The sequence below is a fragment of the Prinia subflava genome, chromosome 3 (genome assembly GCF_021018805.1).
Source record: "Prinia subflava isolate CZ2003 ecotype Zambia chromosome 3, Cam_Psub_1.2, whole genome shotgun sequence".
Lineage (NCBI taxonomy): Eukaryota > Metazoa > Chordata > Aves > Passeriformes > Cisticolidae > Prinia > Prinia subflava.
In genome coordinates, this window is record NC_086249.1 from 92,477,338 (window position 1) to 92,499,889 (window position 22,552).

The 22,552-nt window shown below is 39.3% G+C and overlaps 1 protein-coding gene across 2 annotated transcripts in view; it reads right to left on the reverse strand.

Moving 5' to 3' along the window:
- SH3KBP1 (SH3 domain containing kinase binding protein 1) overlaps nt 1–22,552 on the reverse strand; it is a 209,947-nt gene that overhangs the window by 109,961 nt on the left and 77,434 nt on the right. The gene's annotated exons all lie outside the window — the stretch shown is intronic.

Consider the following 22,552-nt stretch of genomic DNA (forward strand, 5'->3'; position numbering starts at 1 on the left):
CTGCTGCTCTGGATTTTATGGCCAAGATTTGTCTGTGAGGAACCTGAAAGCCTGGAAGACACCTTTTTATTAACACCATCGCATTTTAACACATATGCACTGTCAGAATAACAGCAAGCCTCATTGTTCAACTAATTTATTCTTTTGTTAAAAACATGCAGCAGTAATCAGGCCTTTTAATGGGTATAATTCTTTTGCATAACAGCAGTAATTAACTGAAGCAACTTACAGCATAAACGTAGTACCAGTGGTCAAAAGCTTTTAGGAGAAAATAATAAATTAACTAAGAAGTTAATTCCATATGCCACAGCTGGAGCCAGGCTTGTGCGTGTGACAGACAGAACTGCAATACTAGTGAGGCTGAGATCATCACTTAAGCCTAACCCAAAGCAGAAGGAAATATTAGATAAATAACTGTAAATAAACTCAAAAGACACTTCCACAGTTTAACCATACACTGCCAAATTTTTTTCTTTCTTAATCTGAAAGTTTTAAAATGCACATAAATGGAATAGAAACTTCATCAGGAACGCAGTTAAATCATCACCAACCAATTAGACAAAGCAACTCCAAACTCCAAGTGGAACCCTAGGACTTTGCATACAGGCTACATACTTTGTAATCTATCTTTTAGAAGGAAAGCATAAAATACACAATTAAACTACATATTAAATTCAACCACATGCAGAACTGAAGATGTGATTTTTTTTATCAAATCTACTAATTCTAGTACCTGTACCTCTTAAACTTCATCATGTAAATTATTATTTTGGATTAGCATTACTGGTGAAACAGTCCTTGACAAGATAAAATTTGGAACTTAGTGATAAGATTTCAAACAAGCTTTTTAATTGTACTTTAAGAGCAGCTACACAGTCCTGGTAAATACTGGACAAGCACACTCAGCTTCACATGTTTCCAGAGACGCAAAAATATTTCGCAGCAGCAAGGGGTGTTTCTACAGCAGGCAACAGCTTCTCCCAAATTACACATTCTCTTGCCCATTCTCAACAATAACGATTTGTTGCTCTCACCTACTGCCTTTCATAAGCAGTGCATTCCAAGGAGCAGTAAATGCTTCTGTCCTCACTGCACCTCTGGGCAAGCCAAGGCAGATTTCAACTCAGTGGCTTGCCCTGGTCACCTCTGACTTTGGGACTTTGTTTACTGCCACATGCACGAGGTCCCACTGCCTGGCACTGGTGTTCCCCACTGTCCCTTATGTAATTAGCACCTACTGGACATGAGGGGACCCATTATCCAACACAAAGTCTTGCATTCTTCTCTACCTTTAGTTTCTTTTCTTGTGGTCAGAAGACTTGCAAGGATACATTACAGAATGTGTTTGTTACACTGGTTAAAGTTCTTATGAAATGACTGTATAAGGAGCTTTACGAAATACTGCAGACAACCGATATCTGTAGCGATAAATTAGCTTTTCTAAAGAACAAGAAGGAACATACAAACCTGAAATAGTCTTTCTTGAATGACAGACAAGTTTAAAAATGCAAGAACAGAAACACAACAAGATTTGTAAATGGCCCAAGCAGGCCTTTTCTCTTTCCATTCTTATTGCACATATGTCATGTTATTATGCGACAATCCCAAAAATTTTGTCCCCTTAGCTAAATTTTGAGGTAGTGGCCAACTACTTGGGTCTTTGCTACTTTTTTGTATTGATCTCTAGAGAAAACATTTGAATAAACCAAAAGCAAATGAGTTACTGTTGCATCTTTGCCATTTCTCATACGTTCCAAAACATAATTCACATAGCTTAAACTGCCTGTGCACGTCAGAACTTCAAACCTAGAGTAAATGAAATAAAATAGCTCTAAATTGCAAAACCTCTGTGCATATTCAGTTTTTGTTATGTTATCCTCACTATAACAAAGACACTTAAACTACATGGATTCCTACACAGTAATCTCCAAAAGTATTAGCTCTATACTACCAGCTTGCTGTCTTGAAGCTGATTTCTGGCCAACTTAACTGAAGAGTAAAATTCACAAACACCTTTAAAAAGTATGACTTTTTCCTAAAGACTGCTAACAACTGTGCTACTTCATTTTAAGATATCAGAGGCTCCACGCTTTTCAACAGAATTTCAATCTCTCTGTAATGACATTACATTGCAGGTCTTTATCTGAGCTCGGTTAGATCAGTTTCAAATAAGCCTCTCTTAGCAGGGTAAAAAACCCACCATTGTCAACACTTTATTTTCACTCCAACAGGTAACAACATACATTAAACAAATGTGTCAAGAAATGCTGAAGAGATGCAAAAAATACAGCAATGAGTTTTCTGCTTGCTGCACTCATGAGAGCTATTACAAAATGAACACATGCAATAAATCAACAACTCTCAACAAAAACCAAAACCCTTTTTCATACTTGGCATCTAGGACATCAGTCAGATTTTTAATCTAGAATTTTGTTTTCCTCTAGAATATCTGTACAATCTGTTCATTTTGCCATTAAAGGCAACAAAATTAAACAAAAATTAGTAACACATCCACAAACAACAGACACTTCACTTTCCAGTTCAGCAGTGCTCCTAAAGCTAGGAAATGACACTGAATTTGCCTTGCAACACAAGCCCAGACAAATCCTGAATTCTAGAAAGCTAACACGAGGAAGCTGAGAGATGCCCTGGCAAACTGGGAGGTGACTGGGGCAGTCTGGGTCTCATTCTGCAGCATGGACACTGAGGAGCAGTAAGCAGAGCACTCAGGCTCATGTCCCCCGTGGCAGTCGAGGCGTGACATTTCCAACCCCTGTGGAGAGCAGGGCTTTGGCAGGCTCCTCGCTGGGCTGCAGCTCAGCATGCAGGGTTACACAACTGCCTGTCCTTCAGCTCTGCTGAGAGGAAAAAGCCTCAGGAGGAGCCCTCAGCCGCACTCCTCGTGTTAGGATTTGTTATTATTTCTCAGCTAGCATCATGAAAATGCTATAATCCAAAATAGCCTGTCGTCTTAGGGGGCATGTTATGCTATACTTTGGTATTTGAGGGTTGCACAAAAATGCAGGAATACATGTTCAGAACAGCAATAAACAAAGATGATAAATGGAAATAAATCAATTATTCTTGCTGCTGCTGGCCCTCTATCACCCCAGGCACCATTAGCTCTGTGATGGCTGAGCAGAAGGTAGGTTTCCTGAAAGGTATCTTGGTAATGAAAGTGAAAATTAACATTCTTTGTCCCACAGCTTCAAAAATTAACACAGGCATAAGATGCACGCAGGATAGTTCCCTCCACAAGTGCAGGACAAATATTTCTGTATCAAGCAGATCAGATGCGTATCATTATCCTCCAAAACTGAGCAACAAATGGAAAAAAAGAAACAAAAGACTGTTTTGGCAAGTCAGCCTACATATACAGTGCGGGGGCAGAAACATTCAACTTAGGCAAGGTTGGAGAAAAAGAGGAGGAAGAGTTTTGCAATACCTGCATCTAGCCAGCTCTGCAGCATCTCTGGAGTTCTGGTCACAAGAAACTCTGAATGCCACTGAAATTTTCCCATATATTTTTAGTTGTTCTCATCAGTTAAACAAGTCTCTGTGGCATTTATAAGCATTCATTTTTACTAAACTAATGAAATATTAAGAGTGATGGCTCATCGTAAGAAGGCTGCCAGCAATTTAGTTTTTTAATATAGTGTCATTTTCAAAAGATGACACAATCAAATCATGTTCTTTTGGTCCTCTTCCTTTTACTTTTTTCAAAAGTTTTTAACACATCCGAAAAGCTGTAATTTATAAAGAGGGTGTTTAATCAAAAATCCCAAAAGGTATAACATTCTGTTCCATCACCACTGTCTTGTAGCTTTAGTTCTCAGAGAAAACAGGCTTCATACCTCAAAATCCTCTGTTCCTAAGCACATTCAAAGGTTTATAGCCCTGAGAGTAAGGGATTTCCTTGACTGCAATCATTAATGCTAAACCAACAACATGAATCCAGCATAAATGGAAAACCAAAACTACGGAACATCTTAGAACCTCAAGAAAAGATACTGGTCCAAAGTGGCCCAATCAGGCCCAACGTGCTCAACTCAAACACTTTTTCAAAAAGACACAATATTCTACCTGCCCAGTTCTTTTCTCATCACTTCCTTAACTATTCTGTTTTCCTGCATGAACAAAAAAGCCCCTTAAATCCTGCAGGGATGCATTTTTGTCTTTACAATAATTAAAAACCAATTTAGAGCAACAAGGACGTTTGGACGTGTTTTGCAGACACAGTCTATTTACGAGGGCAGAAAATTATGGGAGTGAGTTTGAGCAATACATGGATTTAAACACAGTCACAGTGCTTAAAAACGTCAGTACAAGAAAACATTCTCCTGTAACTTCTTCTCCATAACTAAAAGCAACCACTATTAGGGTATGAAAAAATAAATGCACACAATTTTTTGTAATATACTCCTAGTGCTTTATTACCCACAAGATTTACAACTACTACATACTTGTCCAGTAACATATTTCCTGTTCTGTATTAATATTATTCAATATGCAGATAAAGACAGCAGGATAACAACAGTCATAGGTTTAATCTTGTTTTCCAGCTGTGTATATAGTCAGAGATGTGCATAATCAGCCAATAATTCTATTCCATCAATTTGAAAGAACATTTAGAAATGCTTTTCATTTAAGCACCATGCACACATAGCTTTTCTAAAAACCTCGCTGTGATCTCAGCCCACTGATCATTCATGACTTTAAAGACTTTCATATTTATTACCTAAAATGCAATAGTCAAACGTTATAATTGCTGCATTAGTCACTGGAAGCACTGCCATGTCTCAATATGGTACTCTCTCTTGTCTAGAGGCCAAGTACACACTCCACACCCCTCTTCAGATGTTGAAGTTACAATACCACAAACAGCCTTACTCAAGGAAGCTTCTCCATACACAGGGGAACAGGGAGGCCCCTGCCCAGAAAAGCAATTGAAATATGGCATGCTAACAGATAAGACAGCAGTCAATGACTCCCACAGTGCTACAGGATCAACACTTTTTACAGCCCTTTATCGTGTGCTGTTCATCACTACTTCAGCTACAAACGTCCACTAAAATCTTGCTCTAAAAAGATCAAGGATCAATCAGCTTTTTCTGAATTATCTGTGGTGCTGTTTGGAGAAGGGCAACAGGTGAAGTATTCAGCTTCCATTGGCAGCCCTTGAATGATGAAGGAATTTCAGCTGAGTGTTCCCAGCCACCTCCTGGCCATGCCTTGCATTCAGCTGCATTCCCACAGCACAGCTGCAGCCACAGACAACTTCCACTTCCAGGCTAATGCTCATATTTGTCCTCAGGGCTAGAATTATTTTGTACATTGTGAATAGCAGCAGCATGTTTGCTTACAGAGCTATTATGAGCTACACCATATCCTGATACAGTCATCTGTAAATATTAAGTCATCTAGTAATATCAATCTAAATATCTCCATAAAAGCCAACACCTGGGAGCTAATATCAACACTGGGTGCTCTCATAAAGTGTGTGCTGCTTACATTATTGAAATCCAGAAAGTGAGGAAAAAATAACAAAAGCAAATCTATGAATCCATATCTCAGACAAAATTTTAAATCAAGCACCTCACAAAAGATACTTAATATCTTTATGCTGCAAGAAAAGATTGATATCAATATTTTTAAGGCTTTGTGTAATCTACTATCTTTTGCCTTTGAAGACAGATGATGAAGCGAGCAAAATATCTGATAATTTAGTTGCATCTGAGATGATTCATACTTTTTTATTTACAGAAATAGCCCTTTGAGTAACTTATTACTTAACATTTTTTTGCTTGGAATAAAAAGTGCTCTTAGACAACTTGCCTTGTTTTATTATTTTGCAGTGTTCACAAATGTCCAGTATTTTACAACCCAGTAAGAGGGGTGAAGCCTGCACTAAAACTAGAATTTAAACAACTTTTTGCAAAGACAAAGAAAGCATTTATATTTAAAAAAGGGTGCACTAAGGTAGGATAATGACTCTGTAGCAACAGGCTAAAGCAAACACAGCACTGTTTCATATCCTTTTCCAACAGACAAAGTTTAACCCAGCGCTGGAATGACAGCAAATCTGATGACCATTTGGCCTTCACTCTGAGTGTAAACATGCTCTTGCAAATCAATTTGCAATGGCTATGTATGCATGTAAAAGACCTCTGAACTCCACATAGCTTAGTGAACAAAGCCAAATTTGTGTGTGGAAACAGAAGACAGAGACAGAGAGTCCATCTAACTGCAGGCCAGCACTGCAGTACAGAACTCAGCGCTTCATGGAGAAACATTTGCTTGCAGACAAGCACGGGGTGACTCTGCAAACACGGCCCCTTGGTACTTTTACAGTGCATGGCATTGGCAGCCCCTTCAGAGCCCTCAGTCCTTCAGTTTTCACTTCAGTTAGCACAGACATACACATAAATGATAAAATATTCACCAAAGCATCTGGCCTTTTTCTTAAAGAGGGAGTATATCAATAACCCCTTCACATCTTATTCTGTTTCTGGTACTTTAAATACAGCGTGTTTTCAGTGTAGGAATCCACAAAGAATACACTGCCATGTTTGTTTTGGTTTGGTTTTGGTGTAACAAGTCTCAGTATTCTAAAAGTATTCTTTGGCACCTTTGCTACAGACCTGGGTGGTGGAACTTCCTGATACCTAGAGGGATTAGCATATTAAGGCAAAAAACCCACCTAGTGACTGAAAAGAAATGGTCCCCTACTGAAGCTGAAAACAGACTGCATTGAACTAACCTTGAAAGATTTCATACCCTTAAAGTACACAAGTGTCCTTTGAAATTCATTCTCACTCATGATCACAAAGTTCTGCAAAAAGACTTTATTTGATGTACAGCACAACAGAAAATCAGTCTTCACTTATCCCCAGGCCCAGCTAACTTGCCTGTAACCAAAGGCTGGATCACAATGAACAAAAGAGATTATGGTTCAAATACAGAAGAACCACTTCTCATCGAAAGCCTCATTGAACTAAAGTTTTTGTGAGCAAAGTCCTTCCTTAATACAAGAGCTTTTCTAGATTTTGAGATTCAATAGCTGATAAAATATGAAGAACAAAATATTTAGACTACCAGAATACTGTCTTGGCTGCCTATTGTCTTGTGTTATTTTCCTGTGAATTCATAATCTTTAGGACATCTGTTAACGCAAGCTGGCAAAGAAAGGAATCTCAAGGAGGAGGCAAGCAAATGAATCATTTATCATCTGCCTTCTCTCCTCTGACTGATTCTCTGCTGATTTCAAATGATACAGAAACAGCTTCTTTATAAAGGCATCACTGTTATCTTCCAATTTTGAATACATGTTAGCTTTTTTCCTTCTACTCATGCCACCTGCCCTTATTTCCAGAGCTGGATTTACCTCTTAATTACCCTGCATATATTCAGATTTCTCATCACTTTATTCTTTGGTCTACATACATGTATCCTCTGCTTTAAATGATTACTGTACTATGAAAATGAGAAATAAAGGACTGATAGCACAATCACCCAAGTAAATTTTCAAGACAGGCAACTGAAAATTAAATTGTTTCAGTGCTGTCCAGCATGGAGCTGTGTGGTGTTAAATACACATAAAGCTCTAAAAGCTTCTGTGTTTGAAGTTACCAGTTAAAGGATGCAATGCGTTTCTGAGGCCAGCCCAGGACAGTTACTGAGCCATTTGTGTTTGAGATGCTCCTCTAACAGGAGAGCAGTGGCAAGAGAGGATGACACACTGCAGCAGTGCTCGACACTGCAACATAACACAGCTTGAACTTTAGAGTCTTCTGGCACAGGCTAATGCCCTTTATGGGCAACATTTACTTCTGGTAATCTTTTCACCTGTGCTGTCACCCCATCCATAACACATTACCCTCAGCCTTTCCTGATATCCTCTTATCCTGTCCTGTTTTTTCCAGGCACAATTATATTTTTAGCACATATACAGTAGTAAGTTTATATTTCAAGATATCAGCCTGGGACACAGTGTTCCTTCAATGTGCAATAGCTTACAGCTTGTGCCCTGAGCATTCAAGACTACAGGCCCCTGTCTGTACAGGGGGTATCTGTCTGTATCTTTCTATTTGGTCAGCAGCTGGAAAAGTAGGAAAGGATTTTGATAGACTAGGACTGGACCAGGATCTCCGGTTAATGGAATATAGCTAACATTTTTCTTGATTTGTTGTTGTTGTTGTTGTTGCTATTTTTGTTTAGGTTTTCTTAATGTGTGGATGATCAAACACTGGCCCAGGTTGCTCAGAGAGGTTGTGGAGTCTCTTTCCTTGGAGATACTCAAAACTCAACTGAACTTGATCCTGGGAAACTGGCTCTAGCTGTCCCTGCTTGAGCAGAGGGCTGACCATTTCCAGAGGTCCCTTCCAACCTGAGCTATGCTGCCACCCTATTTTAAGGATATTCTTTAAAACCTTTATGCCCCATGACTCTGTATTATTACTCTGTCATTAATCTCCCCTATCTACAGCTTGATTGCTAAAATCCAACCAAGTTGCCCAAGCTTCTCCAAGGCACTCTCCTTCCTCTGAGTCAGCCTGTGACAGGTAAAGATGCCAAGAGCAGAGGTTATTACTGCAACCAGGTGGGAGCTGTCAGCAAACCCACAGAAATCCAATTTCATATATTTGTTGCCTTTTCTTGTTTACAAGCCACGTGTTAATATAACCCATCCTTCAGCTTGCCAGGCTGAGCCAAACTCCCTTAGGATCTTATCTGCAGCAAATGCCACTTGGGATAAGAAAGCAAATACTAGAGCTGTAACTATGAGGATTGGCATTTCACTAGGGAGCTGCAGACAGCCTTTCTTTAGCACTTTTCATTTGTCTCTTTCTTCTTAACTGGTAAGACTTCCATTAAGGTAGCTGAAATACAAGGTGAAATGAAACCATCATTGTAACAAAAATATTCCAGAATGAATGTTTATTTTTATCCTCAAAGACAGATCAGGAAGATAAACTTCCTCATTTTTGCTCCTCATTTTAGTTTGACAAAGATGACATAAGGTGTGTGAAAAATAGAATTGTTTTGTCTCCCTAGAAATATGTGAAACTTCTATGTACACCTCCCTGTTACTAAATTATTTAATCTTTGTACGAAGAACACTGCATCCAAAGGCAGCTAATAATTCTTTCATGAGCAGCATAAATTAATGAAGCTTGGAGAAAGATGGATTTGCACCCAGTGCCTTCTAACCACCTCAAAAATGTGCTCCCACCACGTCTTGCCCCAGCTTCCCCTTGTATCCTCCACCTGCACTGCTGGGACAGAGCAGCACAGGTACTGACTGGCTGGGCAGCACACCTGCATGGCTTGGCCACTGCCTGTTGCCTCTCAGAACTGAGATTTTCATTCAGTTAGAAGCACTAACTCCCCTATTCAGCTTTCAATTTAAAAGAACCATTATGTTCATATAAATGTATTAAAGACCTCTACTCTTTTTGCCAACTCTAGCTGGTGTCATGCAGAGGGTTCAGCAAAATCAGGGGAATCGGGCAAATAAAGAGATGCTCTTAAAAAAATATTTGTTCCATTAGGAAATTAGAATAAAACTTCTAGTAGCAAAGGCCTCCAGAATGTCACAGCACAACAGCATCTTTGCTGTTATGATTTCAAGGACTCTTCTCTCACATGCAAACCAGTATTTGTGTATTCAGAAAACAACATCAGAGCCTTCATATCGTGAAATGAGGTTTATATTACGTTTCCTACAGGTCCTTGACAATTAAGTTTTCATGAAGATATATGGCTTTTATGAATAATCTCTTTATGACAAATTTGTCTTTTTCTCTTCAAGGACTCAGCTAAATTTTTATTTCAAAAGCAGTTCTGTCTCCCACCCTACATTTTTGGATTTGAAAAACAAGAAGAGTAAGGAAGAAAATAAAATCTTCATAGTTTTCTATATTGTATACCAATCAGTTATCTGCTTACTGAAAACAATACCCTTCAGTGCAGTGGTAGTTTCTCTGTGTTAGGTCCGCTGTTTACACTGAAAAGCTGAAAATCTAAAACAATCTTTAATGCCTTACATAATGAAATAGCTAGGAAAGATGTCTCCTTTACACTGCACACTGCCAGAAAGTGCTCCAGTTCCCCAAGAAATACTTTTTGGTCCCAAAGATAATGTAGCTTGCATTATATTTCTCAACATTAACTTCAAATAACCACTTGAGCAGTGTGCCACTCTTGCATCAAGCATGGCATTTCACAACACAAATGGTGGGGAAGCCCCAAAACACATCAAAGGCATAGTTCAGATAAACTCATGCTGGATTTTAACCACTCTGGCCTCTTCTGGAAATGGTCAGTTCACACTTGTTTACCCAGTTTTTGGCACAGAACTTCCTACAACCTGACTGCAGAACATGTGCTGGTTGGGTTTGCAGTCTTTGTAATAAAAGCTTGTCTGCCTTTTAATTCCCGTAATTCTCAAAAATAGCAAGTGATGAACAAACTAATCATTCTGCCTCCTATTCAAGGGATCTATTGCCAACCATCTTTCTGGTGATGTTTACTTACCTTGCGTTTTCAGCTTTTTGCTAGTTTTCACAGATTTTAAATTAGACACTGAAAGGTTTCTGTACAGAAATATCCTAGTCTTAATACAGTGTACAAAGTGCCAGCTCCTAAACTGTACAGAACTTCATGTCAAAAACCTCTGCTGCTTTGTTTGCTGCGAGTCCCTCATCCAGTAGCTAACCCAGATTTCCCCATTCCATGATACATCTGGGCATGTCATACTTACATGACTCTTCACCTCAATACCCTTTGGCTCTGCCTCCAGGACCACAACCATTTCCACTTCTGACAACATGCTGTGAGTAGGGATGACTTCATGTCAGTTCTGATCTGTGCAAGGATGAAACTTCCTGCCAAATTAATGAACTCCTGGAATCTGGCTGCACAGCTCTCCTAATTCTATCCAACTGCACACGCAAGACCCCCTACTGACCCTGCCACCAACACTTCCCTCAGTCTTTGTCTTTTCTCCCTCCACAGCAGCATTACACAAACTACTTCTATCCCCAGGTCAAAGCACTTGGACACCACCCAAAACTTGCACCAGAACCCTGCCTAAGGTTCCTTAGCATCATGTTAGCCAAAGTGCTAGAGCTCTCCATGTTGAATCGAGCAATTCCTTCCAGTTTACTGTCCCTTTCATTTTTTGTTCTGTTTTCCTTAGACAGGAGATTTCCACACTTCCAGATGCCAGGCAAGGCAGGCAGGCTGCTTTCATACCTTACCAACTTAGCAGCCTTTTTAATGGCATCTGTACACCCTTCACTACTTTCTCCTTCTGAATCATACAGTCTGTTATAAAACTATTGTCAGCTCCTATGCTGATGCATTTGTTCCATAATATTACTTTTATTTGTGATAGTGCTCAAAATGTTCTTTGATACATTAACGAGCATTTAAAAGCAAGTTATCAGTTTACTATTTTTCTGGCATTATTGATTTCCGGCTTTTTAGTGGCTTTTTTCATACACCACATAGAAACATATCAATTTGCATAGGTATAAAAATGTATGTGGAGGACTACTGAAGCTGACAGGTTGATAGAGTATGCACTGAGAGAAATTCCTTCACATTAAAATAATTATGGAAGAACAAAACCACAACTGTCTAGGTTTCAAGTTTGTAATGTCTCAACAACGTTTTTAGTTTTGCTGGGATAAACACTATCTTTTCCTAAAAATAACTGTTAAGTTCCTCTTGTCTTTTCCATTACTCCTGCTACATGAATAAAAAGTTACTTCCTCAAACCTAAAAGCTGTGAATAAGTAGTGACTCTGGCTCAAGTCAGCTGTGTCAGTAATGAAATCCATCTCCAAAACAGTTCTGTGGTTACAAGACGTAGAATTGGCAGGCAAGAAGGCATCTGCATAAGAAGAACACTGTATGCAACTGCAGTGATGGTTTTTCTGGACACTGACCAATGCTTGTACCTTCCCAGCACAGGAGAAAAGTGAAGAGCAGCATTCACAATGGAAGCTAACAACAGAGCCATTTTCTTTAGTGGTTCATTTAATTGAATGACTATGAACCAGCTTTAAAAAAATTTGACAAACCATCACTCTCTCATAGAAGTTTTGGAACTATTTTGACCTGCAACCAAATAAAAGGCAGTGCTGCTGATCCCTCTGCTCCTGCAGGTCCTGCAACACTCCTTGCCATCCTGTCAGATCAGTGCTTGTGAAGCAGTATGAGGAGCAAGGGACAGACCTGCTATTAAAAACAAGCTTTTCTCTTGTTAGTTTGATGCTAATCTTGATCATTCTCCTCATCTGGCCCACCATGTAGCCAAATATTTGTACCAGAACATAGGAAGAATAAAAAGAGGAAAAAGTCTCTTTTTTTGGTGGCAATGCAAGCTTAACATCTTCACAAAACTACAGCCTCAGTCTAACATTTCAATGTTTGTTACTTTTGTTTTCCACTGCTCTATTTGCTCCATAACTGCCACGCATGTGACTGCATCTTTTGGTTTTCCTAAGGTCACTGGTCCTTTTTTATTAAAATAATTTCCTGGAGACCTTCCTGACCTCTTATGAATTCCCAGAAGTAACTATGACCCTTGTAATTTAGGATAACACTACGCTGAGTCAGTAGTCTAACAGAGAATTCCTAGGTCTGAAAAACACCAAGTCTTGTGATCGCAGTTGCAAAATGAAGCAAAAATGGCTGACACTGCCTCTTGCAGCTTTTGCAGAGCTAGATACCAGACTCTACAGACCAGGGACATCTGGAATCTAGCAGGAATCTAACAGAAGCCAGCACAAGGTACATGTGGTACTAAAGGTATAGTAATGAAACATGTTAGTACAGGACAAAACAACCAGCTCGGAAATACAAAATAAATGCCTGAAATCCTTAAAGAGGTCTTAACAATGGCATCAGGCTTGGACACATCATTAATAAAAATGTTATCATAATATAAGGAAAAAGATATTGACAAATTGTGTTTTAAGTAACAGTATTATGATGAATAGAGTTCATGGAAAGTCAAAACAGTGTGGTATTAATCTGTGAATTGCCATAGTAGCATATTTTCAATGCTAGGCTGAGCACTCTCTGGGTGGAAGGCTGGTAAAATCTGGTCTCTAGACAAAACAATATCAGAAGCAGATTCTGGAGCAGCCAAGTATTTCTTGGGGGAAAGCAGATATATCCTGGGCTGTCACAGTGGTGCCAGTGCTCTCTGGAAGTCTGTGGAACAGAGAGGCAGATTACAAATATGCAGCCACAGAAGATGCTGCAGTAACAGCTGAAGTCATGGGGGCCTTCACCAGAGCAAGGCAGCCCAGAGGACCGTGCCAGTGGCACCACACCCCTGCAGACTTCAGCAATCATTCCCAGCTAATTCAGGCATCTGCAGGGGGCTGCTCCTCACCACCACGAACTCTGCCCAGCCTCCACTTCTGCTTCTAAATAAAGTCGGCGCCGAAGTTAGGAAACAGCGGCTCTTGCAGTGTGAGAGATAATAACAATAATAACCCTGCCTATCGCAATCCTGCGCGTGGGGCCAGGAATCAGCCATCAGCCGCCTGTCAGCACTTCCACATCTCACTCCCTTGTCAAGCACAACCACCCCACCAGCGAGCCTGGAAACCAACCATCAGCAGCAACACGCTTTGCATTTTTATAGGGGATGATTCTACAAATTAACAGCAAGAAAGGAACAGGCACAAACATGTATTTATAACTGAAAAGGGAATGCAAAGAGATATAATAGGAACTAATGCAAATGACTGGTGCATCTTAACTGTGAAATAACGTTAGAAAACAGTGACATAACCACAAAAAATAGGGTAAACTGTAGTATACATCACAACACAGGACTACTAACAGCACAGTGCCCCATGCTGTGTGCACCTTGATAATGGTAGGGTAGACAGTAAAGAAGAAAATTCTGAAATAAGACAAAACATGTATGAAGTATTCAATGAATAAAACTTGGGAAACTTCATACTGGTGGAAACAAGAAATATACCTTTGCAGGCAAATTATCTTGTTATTCATGTTACTGCACCTACATAATGCAGGAATTCAAAAACTGAAAGCCTAAATAGCTAAAAATGCCATCTTACTCAGGATAATCCAAGTCATGCATTGTCAACAGTCTGATACCTCCACATGTTTTCTAATCTAGTTACAGCAAAGCAAATTTCCCTAATTTCAGGGGCTTTTAACGTGATAAACCAAAGTATTCCACACAGTGTGTGAAAAATAATTAAAATAAATGCAGTGACAAGTTTATTCCAGGAATGGCTTCATTCCAGTCTTCAATCAGAAGACTGTTTTTAAAGCATGTACCAGTTCCTGAAAGTAAAATGTTTCATAGACTCTATCATACATCATATAAGAGCCCAAACAATGTGCCTTATGGGCATTGCCTTCATACAGTTTATTGCCATTTGTAGAGAACAGTAAAGTTTTGCTTAAACCACTCTAGAGATTGCAGGTATGCACATGGGAAAAGCAGCAGGGCAAAAGCAGAGGTGAAAAATACCACTGCAAAATGTGTTCAGAGTTAAAGCCCTCCCCAGACACACACTGCTATCCAAACCCCCAGGAGAAGCTGGCTCACAAAGGTCCCTAGGACAGCACACTTCTGAGCAGAACTCTGCTCACCTCTCCTACACCACCCAAACAGTGATGCTCCCTCCTACCAGCAGCCACGGCTCCTTTTTGCTATGTACATTCCAGCCACTTTCTGCAGAAGTCTGTTCCAACTTGGGTTTATAAGCACCATTCCATCAGAAGAGGAAGGTTTTGAATAATAATTGTAGTTTCCTTCTAGTCCAAGTAGACAGAAATCAAAAGGTTTCCTACACTGAAGTGATTCAACAGCAGCAGAATAAGTCACTTGATGCCAATGTGGACAGCACAAGTCCAAAGTGGAGCTTTTTTAAAAAAGCACAAAGGCATATGTTTACATTCAACTTTCACCTACATCCAAAAATCTTTTTTACAGAGGAGGGCTTAATGGATTAAAGAAGAAAATCTCCTATCAATCATTTATCCAAATTATTTAGGCCTTCAATTCATGTTGCATGACACTGCAACTTGAAGGAGACCCAAGGGCACTGTTCAGACATGCCCTGCTTTTCACGTACAACCCTACAAATCATTCAAAGGATTTTATGGCTGTTCAGGAGCCAGAAACCTTCAACTACCAGAGGATGCTGATTAGTGCTGTAACTTACATAGCACAGCTCACTCTTATCTACAGGCCATGGGAGAAGGATGTAAACAGCTGCACAGCCCCAATTCCAGCCCACAGGAAAGGCTAACACCAGTCCCCATCTCCTCAAAATCAGTGCAGCTCCATCCCAGCTACCACTCCATCAAGTAAAGGTAAAGGAACCCTGAACTAAGGATCTGCCTGTCAGTGTGCTTGCACATTTACAGGGACATATTTAACTTAACAGTTACAAATCCATCAAGATTAACTGAAGAAAAAACAAGGAATGTGTTATTGACCCAGTTTAAAGTACACCTGCAAAGTTTCAGAGCTGGTGGAAAATACATTAACTTGCACAGTCAAAGTATATTCTCTTGACCCCAAATTTTAAGTCCAGACAGAATTGTGTTCTACATTCCACAACAGTATCTCTGCATTTCCCCTCTGCTTGCATTGTCTCCACTACAGAATAAGAAGTCCAACTCTCTCCTATCACAGCTGCCAGATGTGTCTTGGCACTGGGAAATATACAGAGATCCCCAAGTCCTGCTCCAAGGCTCAGCATCAGGTGAACCACCTTGTTCATCTTCAGTTATTCCCTTATTATGGGTGAGAATGGACAGGGGAGAAAGGTTGGTCTGCTAATTTTCAAATCAAGTTAGCCATGTTTTTCTCAGAAATCCCACACCACCCAGATGAAAGGCTAAAGGAGACAGACACAGACAGCTCAGTCTAGAGGGGAAAGGTCAGGGACAGACCTCAAAGGCAGCAAGGCCTTGCTGGGTGCCAAGTGACTTATCCACCAGCACTGAGAAGAGAGAACTGCTGGCAGCAGGGAGACATTTCTCTGCAGAACACTGTGGAAAAATCAACAGTCACTTTTGTGATGGGGAAATGTAGTTTTGAGACAAGAGGAAATTTCATTGCTGTTGTTACTTCAACAGCCAGCATATTTTATTGGGTTTTGCATTCTTTAAAGGAGATTTCAATATAAATTTGAATAGAAAAACATTTTGCACCTGGGTTTGACAACACTCTTGATTAGTACCTTGTGGACAGTAATCACATATTGTGCTAAAAGTGAGCTCACAAATGGCTCGTATGGTATCATAAATGATACACCTGACAATTTTATGCTTCAGGCATGTAAAATGTATTGCAAATCTTTAAGAAATTTAAAAAATCCTTTAACTGATTAGACAAAACCTTCATGTTCAAAAGTGTTCATGAAAGGAAAGCTGCCACTCTCTAAACTGTTCCTCAACAGCATTTTTGCAGCATTTTTGGATATGTGCATAAACATAAATTACTTGCAAAAATAATTTCTTCTCCTTATTCTTTCAATGCTCCCTGTAGCCCTGTTCCACCACTTCACTTGTTCCCTCTCACTCTCTTCCTTAAAAATCACTTGCCTCTGCTTCTTCATTGATACAAATATATTTCTGGGTCTAGCTTAAATGAAAATAACCAACAAACTAAATGATGCCCACAACTGTTTCCATAACTACCTCCCTCTGTTTCATCTGGAAGCTGCTGAGAGCGCTCAGCAGTGGCTCCTCTCCCACATCTCTTTAAGCTCCATTTGAAAAGGTCATCTTCTGCCTCTTCTCTGTCCTGTCCAGCATCCAACAGGATAAAATTAAATTCTAAGCCATTGTCCCAGTTTTCTTCATACCAACCTCCCAGTTCTCAAATGCAGATACAGATCTAAATGTTTTATTAAAACAAATGTGCTGTGTCTGCAAGAAACCTGAAAACAGCCTGCTAGCAATTGCCCAAATAGTGCATTGTTTTTAGTTTTCTGTTACCTCGTTTCATATATAATACATACACAGGTATTATATAGTCAGGTCCCTGATGCAGTGGCTGTGTTTTTGTTCAGTGTTTCCCAGCATGGTCCATAAATGGGATTCCTAGAGCTAAATCTGTGACACACAGGACAGCCACTGAGGCAAACACATTGCAGAGGACAGAATTAATCTGGAATTTCCCTTCAAACCCAGAGTGATTTCTACTTCTTGTTTCTATAGGCTGTTCCTGCACACAGCCTCATGATACTAACATGCCACAGCAGTGGATGGATTCAACCACTGCTGCACTGCAATTCAAAATTGCAGAAACTAAGTCAGGGCTCAGCATTCATGCATTTTGAAGACTACAAGAAAGGAGTAATTGAAAAGAAAGGGTAAGCAGTTAGGATAAAAAAAAAGATGAGGGGCACTGCACAGTAAATAAGAAATAAGAAATGATCTCCTGGAACAAAATACTGGAATCTGGATAAATTATGAAACCTTAACTGAATACCAGGGCAGCAAATGACCATAACACAGGAAAAGAAATTTAGATTTTATATATCTCAAGTCATTATTTAAACTGAATTCATAAGCAAGATGTGCTTAAAAAGAGAGAGCACCCATTCCACTCTTGACAAGAAGACACCACTGAGATGTTTCTACCAGCCAAAAATAAATAAATAAATAAAATCATGTCAATGAGATAACCACATGTCCAGCACAGACTGGTGTCTTTTCCTGCCTTTTTGAACTGAAAGCTTTGACTTCCAGGGCAGTCTAGCTTACCTAAATACTGGGATAATTTTTACCCTTATATCCAAAAAACCAGTACTTTTAAAGGAAATGTGTATTATCTCAGACACTACATATGCATGTGCAGATATGGTATTAAAGTCAAAGAATAAATATTTTGCACATTCAAGTTTCCTGTGCCATTAATTTTTTACGTCTCATTTTGAGTTGGTGTCATATGTTGCATGCATATTTTAACCTTAATAGGCTGAGCAGTATGTTCTTGTGCATATTTGTGTAAACTGTATACTGATTATACACCAATTAGCTGATCTTAAAAATGAAAGGGATTTTTTTTTTCCCTGCCAGCAATAATTTCTCTGAAGCTGGCAGTACTTGCAAGAGAACACCAAAGCCTGTCTGTGGAGAGGACCTGAATGTGTGAACAGCAGAAGAATAATCCAACAAAAGAAAGATCAATGCCTTCAGACTTACTGTGTGTGAAAGGAAAACCAAAGCTGAGCGTACTGAGGGTCAGACATCTAATCAAGCATGATGAAGGCAGTCACTTGCACTTCTTGGTAATAAAATATTTTATGAAAAAGGTTTTGTTTTTCTGTTAAAAAATACAACCAGATTCATAGCTTACATAGATTATTTAATATAAGATTCAGAGTCAACACACTCACATGCTGAGAGTTATTTATTAGCTTGTGTTTCTAATAAATGGGGTGCCTTTTTATATCCAAACAATCAAAAACTATTGAACAAAATGATGAAGCATTTTTCTTGCAAAATACTTTTCCCATTTCTCTAATTTACAAAAATGGACTTAAATCTCAGTTTTGCATACAACAGACTTGTTATTTATTTCTAAATTAAACCTATTATATCATCAAACCTATTTACACAAAACTTCCCTTTTAGCATTGCATGCAAATGCTCTGTTATTTAATGTATGCTGGAAGGTAAATTAAATAATTCTCAAGAGAACTAGAAAAAACTTTCCTTGCTTTCAGTATTTGGCTTTGATTAAGAAAATGTAACACATGATAAACTGTTCCAGATTTGCTGGCTCAATGCAGCCTGCAATTACAGTTTATAGAAAACAAATATATCTGACAAGGCAATATATCTTTGCCTCAAATATGTTTACTCATATAACAATTGTTGTTAGTTTACTTCCAAAATACAGTCTATCAGTTCCAGTTTTGCAACTTGACCTAAGCAAGTGGGCTCTTGTTCCCAGACAACCAAAACAGCATAATGAATAATATACTTAAAAATAGGATACTCAAAAATCAGAACAAAACTAGTCTAAAATGAGCTGTGGCCATTTAACACTTAAAGCTTATTGAAGGTAAGTTTTCATTATGTCCCTTTATACCTGAATGAAGATTGTACTGAATTTATGACAGATCTGACACAGTTGCCCAACTTTGGATCTGTTTTTAGATTTTGAAAGTCAGCTTAGAAGAGATGGAATTTCACCATGTTGGAAAAGCTTTTAAGGAAAAGAAAATATATCCTTCAGTGTTTTTCTGTTCCGAGACCTGGTTGTAATTTTCTTATATTATTAAACAATTGCAACAATAGCAATAATTTTGCTTTTTTCAAACAATTTGAAAATGTTTTCAGGGAAGAAAAGGCTTTCCCACCCTGCTATTACAAAATTGCAACAATGCCAATTCTAAATAGAAAAGGATCTATTTTTTAACATTTTTTTAAATGTCAGCTTTATAAAAGTTTTAGAACAATAGTTCTATATGCCAACAAAAAAAACTGAAGCAGGGAAAAGTTATACTCAAAGACCCCCTCATGGTGAGGAAAGGATTTTTTTGGCTTATGATCTGTAGGAAGAAGCAAAAGAACAATCCCCTCCCAGTTTCTGGCAATGAATAATGCAAGCCAACCAGCATCTGACATTCCTACAGCTTCAGCCAGGTGCCTCAGTGCCACAGCCCTTTCCCCTGGACAGGGCTGACACTGCAGCACCTGCAGCACCCACCGAAGCAGCCCAGGGCTGGGAACGGGCAGGGAAAGCACAAGGCCATCGTGCTTCCCCACCCCCATCCCTACACTGCAGCAAATGGTCCTTTCCTGAGCCTTTCATGAACCCACTGCAGTGCCACATTAAAACGCTCACTTTGCTGGATGTCAATTGCCATCACTCCCATGCTGGAACAGTTCTCAGCATCTTAATGAGGCAGGTATAAACTAGGTTTTGCCAATAGGCAGCCTAAGGCAGAGACACCTGAAATACATGGAAGTTACTCATAAATCTGGATACGTCACTGCAAGAAATCAGAAAAAATAAAGCCCTGCCTATCTGAAATAGCAATACATATTAAACCTGGCCTAGGAAGATAAGTGTGGTAATTTGGCCAGCAGTTCAAGTGCTTTAGTAAAAGTTCCACAGCAACTCTGTGGCAGATCTAGCAAATAACCCCAATATTTCTTACGTGTAGCCCTGACCTCTAGATCGTACTCACAATCCTGGAAATAGAGGAAATACCCCCACAAATACATCAAGGAAAGGTGTAACAGCATTTCCTAAATAATGTCCACCACAGCAATGGTCACTACTGTTTGTCTCCATTAGGTCACTAATATCTGTGGTCAATGAGAAACATTAAAAGATGAGACATATTCTGGTTTTACTGCCCACAGCGAAAAGCAGAAAAAGTCAAATCCTTCCATCTCCTCTTGGCTTTTGTAACAAAAACCTGAATGATTCACAAATGGTGACATACAACCAGTTCTAACCCTCACTATGTAATGGAAGTAATAACCCAGGTAGGCTACACTTGGTGGAGTTACACCAACTTTAATTTGTCCCTGTGCCACATGTGTAATCCAAAGTAGTGACACCCATTACTGTTGTGGTTTAACCCCAGTCAGCAAATAAGCAGTATGCAGACAGTTATTTCAATTTACACTGATTTTATTATTAGAACCCTTAACTTCAATATACCACTTAGAAATAATTAGCACAAAAAACCCAGGATATAAAGTTGGATCCTAAATACCTTTTTTGGTTCAGAAATTAATTATTTTCCTCTTAGTTACTTAGATGTTTCTTACAAATAACTTAGCTATTTTCCTTGAATACCACTGTTGGACACTTGTCAATATTTCTCAAGGAAAAACTCAATACAAGCCAGAAGCCCAAGAGGCCAAGATTCTTCTCCTCAAAATGTAAATGCTTGCTAATGTGCTGACACTTAAATTAGGCCAACCAAGTTAAGTAGTAAAACTACACAATATAACACCACAGCAGTAGAATATCAATTATCATCATCTTGGTATTAAAAACAATGCAGCAGCACAGAATGCTTTACTCCCACATCACTGGATCTGTTCTGAAGTTGCAAGCAGCAGGATTACATTGCCCAAGCAAATAAATAATACTGCTGACCATTTTCACTGCTGAACAGTGGCTAAAGACCTTTAGATGCGCCCCTAGCCTCATCACTTCCTAACAAAAAAGAGAAAAAAAGGAAACAAACCACCAATGAACCAAACACAAACACCCTGTACCCTCTTTCATGTCTTTCAGGTCACATTCTGTGATCAGTAAACAGATTGAGTTAGGATTTTACAAAAATCCCAGGGCAAGAACACTTTAAGAAAATAACACCTATGGCATTTAGAGCTCCCTCTTCAGTGTGATATGGCAACACCTTCCACAAGGAGATTGGCCACATAGATCTTAGAAAACTCTTTTTGAACACAGCAGTAACTATTTGCTGAGCTGTCCACACCTAAACAAGGCTCCTGTGGCACCAAGCTCAAACTGATCCCAGGAAAAACGACGGGAAGCTCTCTTGGCTTTGTGCTCTGTGCATCCTTGGCTGTGCTGCCAGACCACGGCCTCCTGCACCTGCTTCTTCTGCAGCAGCAATGGAATTGGCTGTGGAGAAGCAGCCAGGATGAGCAGTGCACCAACCCTGACACGATGTACCCTGAGAAGTGCAATTCCCACCAACAATGGGGATTCATCTCATCCCATGAAATCTGCTACTTCCAAACCTCATCCCTACTCAACTTACAGATCTTCATGTCAGACTTTGCTTTACTCCTTTCAGCAAATATGAGGTTTTGTATTCTTCAGCTAGAGACAGAAAAATCTTTCTCTCCTGAAGCCTTTAAAGCTTGTAGCCAGAGGGAAGAGAGAGGAGGAGAAAGTGCTCCAAGGATCATATTTGGAGTGCTATCCCCTTGTGACTGAACCAAATCTCTGCATCTGCCACAGCTATTAGCCTTCTCCAAATAGCAGCTGAAGCAATATGGAACAAACTTGGTCCCTAGATAATTTCCCAACTACTCATATGGCTCTGTATAGCAGCCATGAAAAATAATAATTCTTAGTAATTTAATTCTGCTGTTGCTTGAAAAACCTCTGACCCAAAGCAGAAATGCTGAACGTGTCTCCAGATTCAAGACAACAAGCTCAAAAGACAAAGTTTTCTGAGATTTATTTCCAATCTTATCTTTCAGAGGATATCAACCCTTGCAAAAGAGCTCGTAGAGATTGGTCAGCTTCACATTTGAAAGGAAGTCATACATTTTGCTAAAATTATTAATTCTTCTTAACTTGCAAATGTAAACCTTGAGTATAACCTCTACTGAAACTGCAGCTCAGATAAAATGTTAGCTGATAATACACAAGAGGAAATGTCCATAACAGTCCTAACAGTATAGAAGACACTCCAAAATGGAAATTACATTATGGCAATGATTAAAGACAGCAGATTATTCTGTATAAGACAGCAAGCAAGAAACTGTCCAGTGAAATCTGCAGAAAAAAATTACTGCTTAT